Source organism: Physeter macrocephalus, chromosome 9 (genome assembly GCF_002837175.3).
Source record: "Physeter macrocephalus isolate SW-GA chromosome 9, ASM283717v5, whole genome shotgun sequence".
In the NCBI taxonomy this organism is placed as follows: domain Eukaryota; kingdom Metazoa; phylum Chordata; class Mammalia; order Artiodactyla; family Physeteridae; genus Physeter; species Physeter macrocephalus.
Genome location: NC_041222.1, coordinates 17,331,805 through 17,340,712, shown reverse-complemented (window position 1 = coordinate 17,340,712; position 8,908 = coordinate 17,331,805).

Below are 8,908 nucleotides of genomic sequence, written 5' to 3'. Positions count from 1 at the left end.
GCTAGACCCTGAAGGGACCTAGAGTTGGCCGATCCCCAGAAGACTAAGAGATTAGCCCAGCTGGCTTATCACCTCTTGGTTCACCCTCCCTCAAACATTTGTCAGCAAGAGAGGGCTGTTTTGGGTTTCTGGTAGAAGAGTGATCGTGTTCATCTTTACGAAAAAAACTTGGGTTACATGTGACCATGCTTTTGCAAGAAAGCACCCTAGCTTACCTCCAAAAGCCCTGAAAAATGGTACAGGCCAGCTGACTGGAGGGCGTACAAGTTGACATTTCCAAGCTGGAGGATGAGATCAAAAGACTGCTTTTCTAGGGCTTCCCTGGTGGTGCAGTGGTTGAGAGACTTCCCACCCCACAGGCACTCCCCACCCCAGCCACGCCCACTTGGCCTATGGGATCCCAGTTTCCTGACCAGGGATCAAACCCGTGCCCCTGCAGTGGAAGCATGGAGTCTTAACCACTGGACCACCAGGGAAGTCCCCTCCCAGGGCACTTTTACTTCATATTTTCTGGTTGAATATATTTGGTCCAGGTTCAGTAATCATAATTAAGTCTGCCATATTTTGAGTACAGGTTGATTCTAAAAGTTAAAAAATCAAACAGCAAAAGAATGAATTTGGACCCCTGCCTCACACCATATACAAAAAATTAACCCAACATGAACCAAAGACCTAACTATAAGAGCTAAAATTACAAATACTTAGAAGAAAGCATAGCATATATCTCTGTGACCTTGGATTAAGTGATAATTTCTTAGATATGACACAAAGAGCACAAACAACCAGAGGAAAAAACAGATAAGTTGGACTTCATCAAAATTTAAAACTTTTGTACTTCAAAGGACACTATCAAGAGAGTGAAAAGACAGCACACAGAATGGGACAGAATATTTGTAGATTATATATCTGATAAGAGTCTAGTATCCAGAATATATAAATAACTCTTGCAACTCAACAATAAAAGACAAATAACTTAATTTTCCAAACAAGATATACATTTTTAATTTTGATAGATGTTGTCAAAGGACTGTCCATGGAGGCTGGAGCAATTTACACTCCCTACAGCAATCCATAAGAGTGCCTTTGCTCCACACCTTTTGCCAACTGGGGGTGTTATCAAACAATTTAGTCCTTATGAATCTCAAAGTGTCTCACTATAGTTTTAATTCACATTTCTCTTAGGTGTAAGGGGGAGCATTGTTTCATATATTTCTAAGCACATTTTCCTTTTCTGTGACTTGTCTGTCCAAGTTCTTTGCCCAGTTTTCTATTGGCTTTTTGGTCTACTTATTAAATTTTAGCACTGCTTACATTATGTATATTACTGAAATTAGCCCTTTATTGATTTATGTGTTCAGATAATCTTTCCAATTGCCAATTGTTTCCATAAAACAATTTTCAAATGTTTTAAATTTGTTATGGCATTTTTTGCTATGCAGAGGAAAAATATTAGTTTTCATATAGTTGAATCTACCAAGCCCATTTTTAAAAAATGATTTTTAGTTTTGTGAGCATGTACCTTCCCAACTCAAAGATTTACCCCCAAAAATTATGTATTTTTTTCCAGAACATTTTTATTTTACAACATCTTAAAATGTCCTCATATTTTATTCTAGAACATTTGCAAAAAATGTTTTCTGCTTAACTTTTAAATTAATAATTTCTTACACTCTTTGCAAGAAATATAACATCACATATAATGTAACCTCTATGTAATAAAAGAGGGTGTTCCTTCAAGTGTTTCCAGAAACTCCTCTCTTGAGATTTCTCATTCTCTTGCTCCAATCTGGTCTTGCCTCTCCAGGCCTCTTGTTACCTGGGAACTTCCTTCACTGCTTTCCTAGGTTGATGGAACTATTCATGGATCCCATGTCTTTTGTTTCTTTTCTCCCTCATTTTACTGTTGTATTTCCTTTTTGTCCCCCTACTCCCCTGGCAGAACTTGGACTCTTTGGAGCTTTGTGATTTAGGGCAAGTTATGTGACCTCCTTGGCTCTCAGCTTTCTTGCCTGTGAGGAAAACGCCTTCCCTACAGGGTGAATTGAGATGAGGGAATGAAGAGGGCTTAGGACAGAGGCTGGCATGTTGCGGGGGATCAAACATGGTGGCCAGTCCAGAGCTAACCACTGAGGTGGGTAGCGTGGTGCTCGGCGCTCATCCTTTCTGTTCCTCCCACCACGTCCAGGACTTGACTCCTTCCATCTCTCACCCTCAAAGAAGGGTTATATAGGCATTCACACCAAAGCTGAATTCAAGGTGTCTCCAGGAATCAGAATAGTTCATGAAGTTTTTAAAAACTATTTATTATGGAAAATCTCAAACATACACAAAACTAGAAAGAACAGTATAATAAACCTCCATGGACCCAGGTATAGCATGTGTCAATTCATAGGCAAATTTATTTTTTTTATTTTTATTTTTTAAAAATTAATTTATTTATTTACTTTTGGCTGCATTCGGTCTTCGTTGTGTTGCAGGGGCTTCTCATTGCAGTGGCTTCTCTTGTTGTGGAGCACGGGCTCTAGGCTCCAGGGCTTTAGTAGTTGTGGCTCTCGGGCTCTAGAGCACAGGCTCAGTTGTAGCACACGGGCTTAGTTGCTCCTCAGCATGTGGGATCTTCCCGGACCAGGGCTTGAACCCGTGTCGCTCGCATTGGCAGGCAGATTCTTAACCACTGTGCCACCTGGGAAGCCCTACGCAAATTTATTTTATCTATACCTTCATGCATTCCCCATATCCCACTCTCCATACATATAGGATCATTTTGAACCAAATCTCAAATGATTTCATTCATAAACATTCCAGTGGATACCTCCAGAAGATAAGAATTAAACACACACAGAATACCATAATTGCACCGAAAATATTAAGAACAATTTCGTAGTACCATCCAGTGTTTACATTGCTTGATTGCTTCACTGTTTTTAAAAAATAGTTGGTTTGTTCCAATCAAGATGCAAACAAAATCCATGCATAGCATTTGGTTGCTGTGTCTTTTCTGGATTTTTTAGTCTAAAATTTCCTTCTCTGTCTTTTTTTCTTCCTCTTGAAATTTGCTTGTTGTTGTTTTTCTCTGGCAAGTATTGTCCTATTATCTAGAGTTGGCCACATTCTGGAGATCACTGATTGCAACCCCAGGATATCATTAAACTTGGAGGCTGGTTCTTTGGTGCCTTTGGTCCAGTGCTCAGGCAGGAGAGGGCAGTCGGCTCAAGGAATGTGCAGTGCTGTTGCTTTTTCTGTCCCTTGCTACATCAGTGCACTGACAAGGCTTGCCACTAAAATGGTCTGGCCCTCCTCAGCATGCAAGACTCCAGAGTGGTCACTGAGCCGGTGGAGTATGGGGAAGAAAGTTTTGGATCAACTTGAGGAAGAAGCTGCTTGTAGCTTCTGAATGGATTTTGAACCAAAGCAATAATAATGTCAGGTGTCAAAATGACCTTACAATTTATGTAAGTCATCTTATTTAACCCCATGTGGTCCTATGATCTAGGTGTTATGAGGCTATTTTACAGATGAAAAGACAAACTTAGAGAAGGAAAGCAACATGACCAAGATCACAGACTAAGTGGTGGAGCCAAATGTTTCCTGCCCTCTGAAAACATCCAGCAAAGCCTAAACCGTCAGTTGGCAGGGATGCCCAGGAAGAAATTCAGACACCAGATGATGGATCTCCTTTCCTACACTAAAATGCTGGAACTTTCCATATATTGACCCATCCATCCATCCACCCATCCACCCATCCATCCATCCACCCATCCATCCATCCATCCATCCATCCATCACCCTTTTCCTTGTCCATCCATCCATCCATCCATCCACCCATCCATCCATCCATCCATCCATCCATCACCCTTTTCCTTGTCCATCCATCCATCCATCCATCCACCCATCCATCCATCCATCCATCCATCCATCACCCTTTTCCTTGTCCATCCATCCATCCATCCATCCACCCATCCATCCATCCATCCATCCATCCATCACCCTTTTCCTTGTCCATCCATCCATCCATCCATCCACCCATCCATCCATCCATCCATCCATCCATCACCCTTTTCCTTGTCCATCCATCCATCCATCCATCCACCCATCCATCCATCCATCCATCCATCCATCACCCTTTTCCTTGTCCATCCATCCATCCATCCATCCACCCATCCATCCACCCATCCATCCATCCATCCATCCATCCATCACCCTTTTCCTTGTCCATCCATCCATCCATCCATCCATCCATCCATCCACCCATCCATCCATCCACCCATCCACCCATCCATCCATCCACCCATCCATCCACCCATCCATCCATCACCCTTTTCCTTGTCCATCCACCAGACATTCAATGAGAGGATACTACGGCTCAGGCACTGAGCCAGGTGCTCGAGACACAGGGATGAATCGGACCCAGTTCAGGTCCTCAGGGTAGTCAGGGCCAATGTAGATACAAGTGGGGCGGCAAAAGATGCTGGTATTGGGCCTTCCTGCCCTGTTCTTCTCACGGACGTGAGCCAAAGGGAGCTTGTAGCAGGGGTTCTGCCTGGGTATCAGAAAGCTCATCAGAGGAAATGGCTCCTGAGATGTCTGTTGAGGGATTCATGGGAGTCAGCCAGGCAAGGTGGAGAGGGTGAGGGGTGCGGACAGAAAAGAGAGGGCATTCCAAGCAGAAGAGCTGCAGGTGCAAAGGCCTGGAATCCAGGGAAAGTGAGCCCGTGGGAGGAACAGCAAGCACTTCAGAACGGCTACAGCAGAGGGTGTGAAGGACAGGGATGGCGTTAGACCTTGGGGGCCCCAGGCGTGGTTATTTTCCAAGGCCCCGTCCTCACACCATATCATGCATGTTAAAATTCACCCACACTGCATATTAAATATGAGTTATATATAGCTATGAGGCCAGCTGCAAAGCCAGTTGACATAAAGTTACATTTGGTAGACATTTAATTACACGTGTATTAAACTTGGTAGCCTTCTTGTTTTATCATTTTTGGTGATTGTATCTCTATATAGAAAGAGAGGCTCTGGAAATAAATCTTTCTGTAGCTACATCTGCAATACCTAATTGAGAAATTAGTCCTGGAGAGGGATCACTGTGAAAGTGAGTGTGGAGCTGTGTGTGAGTTGCCATCCCAGTGGGCCTTGGGCTTCCTGGGGGAAGCTTTGCACCGGAAGCCTTAAAGGGTTTTAGGCAGGGGCAGCCTAGAAGGGCATCGGTGGGGGAGTCTGGAGGCAGGGAGCCCAGAGAGGAGGCCCAGGCAGGGCCTGAGAGGCAAGATTAGAAAGAACAGTCTACATCTCCCCGAGCTGGCATGCATTTGCAGGCTCAACACTTTTCTCAAGAGAACAAGTCTGCAGCTGGGGCCCGGGATTCGAGGCCAAGCGCTTGGCAGCAGAGGAAAGGGAGCCCTGCTTCCTCCAGAGGGCGTCACAGGACCACTTTTGCGGGCTGGGGGCTGGGGCGGAGTGGCTGGGAGGTCCGTGAAAGGAGCTGGGCCAGCCAGAAGGGCTCCACCTTCCAGAGCAGGGCGGAGACTCAAGCTTGCCCGAAGCAAAGACCCCAGGGCATCCCGAGCCCGGCTGCTTCCAGCACCTGCATGGAAATCACAGATTAACCAGATGCCTCATCTTACCTAAGAGGAAACTGAGGCCTGGGAGTGGTGGGGCTCACTCAGGGCCCCAGAGTATTTCAGGGGCAGGTCAGGACTGGAGGCCAGCTCTGTCCTGGCACTTGCCCTCCCTTAATTAAGTGTAGGGCTCAGTACATTGCAGTGGTCAGAGACATTGCACACAATAATAGTAAACATTGAGCACTTGCTACACGCCAGACACCTCGCTAAGCACTTTATATGGGTCTCCTTTCATCCTCATAACATCCCTGGAAGCTGGGTACTATCACCCTCACAAGAAAACAGATGCCCTGAAGGTTAAGGCCATGCCTTGCCTGAAGTCACACAGCTGTGCTTAACAGAGCTGGGACCCCCAAAGGTCTCTCGGACTCAGCTCCAGTACTTAGTTTTAAATTTGAGAGGGAAACAGCAATGCCTCCTTAATACTTTCTAAGAATATGTCATTGTATTTAATGAAGTAACTTCCTAGAGCTGGAAAATGGATTCATATACTATTCATATTTTCAGTAAGGATATTTTTGTTAGTTGACACTTAGCCAGGAAGTTAAATGAACCAGGTCACCTCTTGCCCCAAGCACTCTGGCTAGTTGGTTATTGGAGACTGCAGTGCCAGCAAAGTGGCTTTGGAGTGCAGGACATGATGAACTGCCCTTCGCAGGGGCCTAAATCCAAACACCCAAATCCTCACATTGGGGCAGGAAGGACCCTTAGAGATCAGCGCTTAGGGGGCACTGGGACTCCAAGGTAGATAGTGACCCATCCAGGGTCACAGAACTGATGAGTAGAACCAAAACTAGTACCCCGTGTACCTAAAGCCTGAACTCTTAACCTTGAAGCTCAACTGTAAACCAGCAAAGGAAAGCACTGTGACAGTAATGCAAATTCAAATTTGCTTTTCCATTTCCCAGGACAAGTAAGCAGAACAGGCAAAACAAAGGAGCAATGAGAATGTCTATTTAAGACACACAGATGAGAATTTTGGCTTTGGCCATCTTGAAGGCAAACAAAGGCACTTGAAGGATATCCCCCTCTCAACATTCATTCAATAAATATTTACTGCGGGCGCCGAGGAGACCACCGTGACCAGGCTGTTCAAAGTCTCAACTCTCAAGGAGCTTCTGTTCTAAGGATGAAGAGACACTGGGTTGTTTTCTTTTTTGGGGGGATGGGGGTTGGGGGAAACAGTAAACAATATGAAAAGAGTGTTATGTGCTGTGAAGACAATACGACTGGATAATATGATGAAAGGAGGATAGGGGGGACTGTTTAGCAGTTAGGTATGAGAACTTTGAATTGAGATCTGAATAAGGAGAAAGAAGGGTGTCCTGCTGGAAGAAAATCATTCTAGTCAGAGAGAAGAGCAAGTACAAAGGCCCTGAGGCAGGAAAGAAGCTTGGCATGTTGGACTATAGAAATACAACCTGAGCCATGAGTGTAATTTTAAATTCTCTAGTAGCCACATTTTTTTAATGAAACAAAAAGGTAAAATAAACTTTAATAAATTTTATTTAGCTCAGTGTACAAACGTTTTTATTAATAAAATAATTACTTTTTTCATACTGATTCTTTGAACTCTGATGGATTGGGAGTACATTTCGAGTACTCAACAGCCACACGCTCCTAGTGGCTAGTATTGGGCAGGCCTGTGGTCGGTGATGGGAGTCTTGGGAGGGCTTTAAACCAGGGATCACACTCATGGGTTCTAATGATTCTGAGTATCTCACGACTAATCCTTAGAATCCCTGCGAAAGCCCCACTTGGGCTCTTTGGAGCAGCTGCTTCCTGGGGCAGGACGCTGCACACAGAGGGAAAAGCCCCCAGCTTTCCTCTCTTGGGGAGATTTCCTCCCTTCCTGGAGTCCGCTCGTTCTAGGGCAGCGAACGCCTGCCCACGTGGGAAAGCAGCGTGGCTGGCCCTGAGCCGGGAGCCACCACCTGGGCCCCCTCTGCCAGGCCTAGTTCCAGCCGCCGGTGTCCGCCCAAGTGAGGTGGGGCCTCTCCGCCAGCGGCCACGCCCCTTGGACTCGGTTTTGGTTTTCGGGTGCAGACAGGTCTACATTCCTCCGAAGAGGCCAGCCCAGGCATCATCAAAGCTGCTGAAATCAACAGTAACAGTAAGCCCGGACCTCGGTCTGCAGTTCCTGCGGGCGCCACGAGGGGCGCAAGCAGCTAAGGCCGGCGCCCGCTGCCCCCCAGCCCCCTTGGCAGCCTCTCCTTCCCCACCTCCGCGTCTAACGCAGGCCGGCTAGCGCGACTCAGGCCCCACCTCCCTCCAGCACGATGTTCCCTCCACCAGCCTCACCCGGCAGGGCTACGTCCCCAGCGGTTGCCAGATTCCTTCATTTTCTAGGCCTTGGGTCTCTGCCAAAATGGCGGCAGGGGTGCCAGCTGTGAAGCAGCCAGAATCACAGGATGCAGGAGAGTAGATGTGCCTCAGGAGGCCCTTCTGCCTGCTGTGGTGATTGGTGGGGACAAACAGTGGTGAATCCAGAGTCTGCGCAGTTTGAACAGGAGCCAGGAACAAAAAAGATTCCACGGTTCGGGTGTTTTCACCCCGGAGGCTGAAATAACGGCAGAGGCCTGACTACCCACGTGGTGGCTGTGGCCAGAATAGGACCCACATAATAATGGCTTAGATCAGGGAAGAGCCTTTCCCGTTCCGTGGGGCAATATCGTCATCAGGGCAACAGCATCACTCTGCGAACTGACGTAGGTCCGCAACAGATGCCTTGCCTCTGACCTCGCCACATTTCTGTGTACTCCAAAGGCATCTCCCGCACATGGTGTGTCACATACCCTGATTGCTGGCAAGTGCTAGACCCTGAAGGGACCTAGAGTTGGCCGATCCCCAGAAGACTAAGAGATTAGCCCAGCTGGCTTATCACCTCTTGGTTCACCCTCCCTCAAACATTTGTCAGCAAGAGAGGGCTGTTTTGGGTTTCTGGTAGAAGAGTGATCGTGTTCATCTTTACGAAAAAAACTTGGGTTACATGTGACCATGCTTTTGCAAGAAAGCACCCTAGCTTACCTCCAAAAGCCCTGAAAAATGGTACAGGCCAGCTGACTGGAGGGCGTACAAGTTGACATTTCCAAGCTGGAGGATGAGATCAAAAGACTGCTTTTCTAGGGCTTCCCTGGTGGTGCAGTGGTTGAGAGTCCGCCTGCCGATGCAGGGGACACGGGTTCGTGCCCCGGTCCGGGAAGATCCCACATGCCGCGGAGCGGCTGGGCCCGTGAGCCACGGCCGCTGAGCCTGCGCGTCCGGAGCCTGTGCTCCGCAACAGG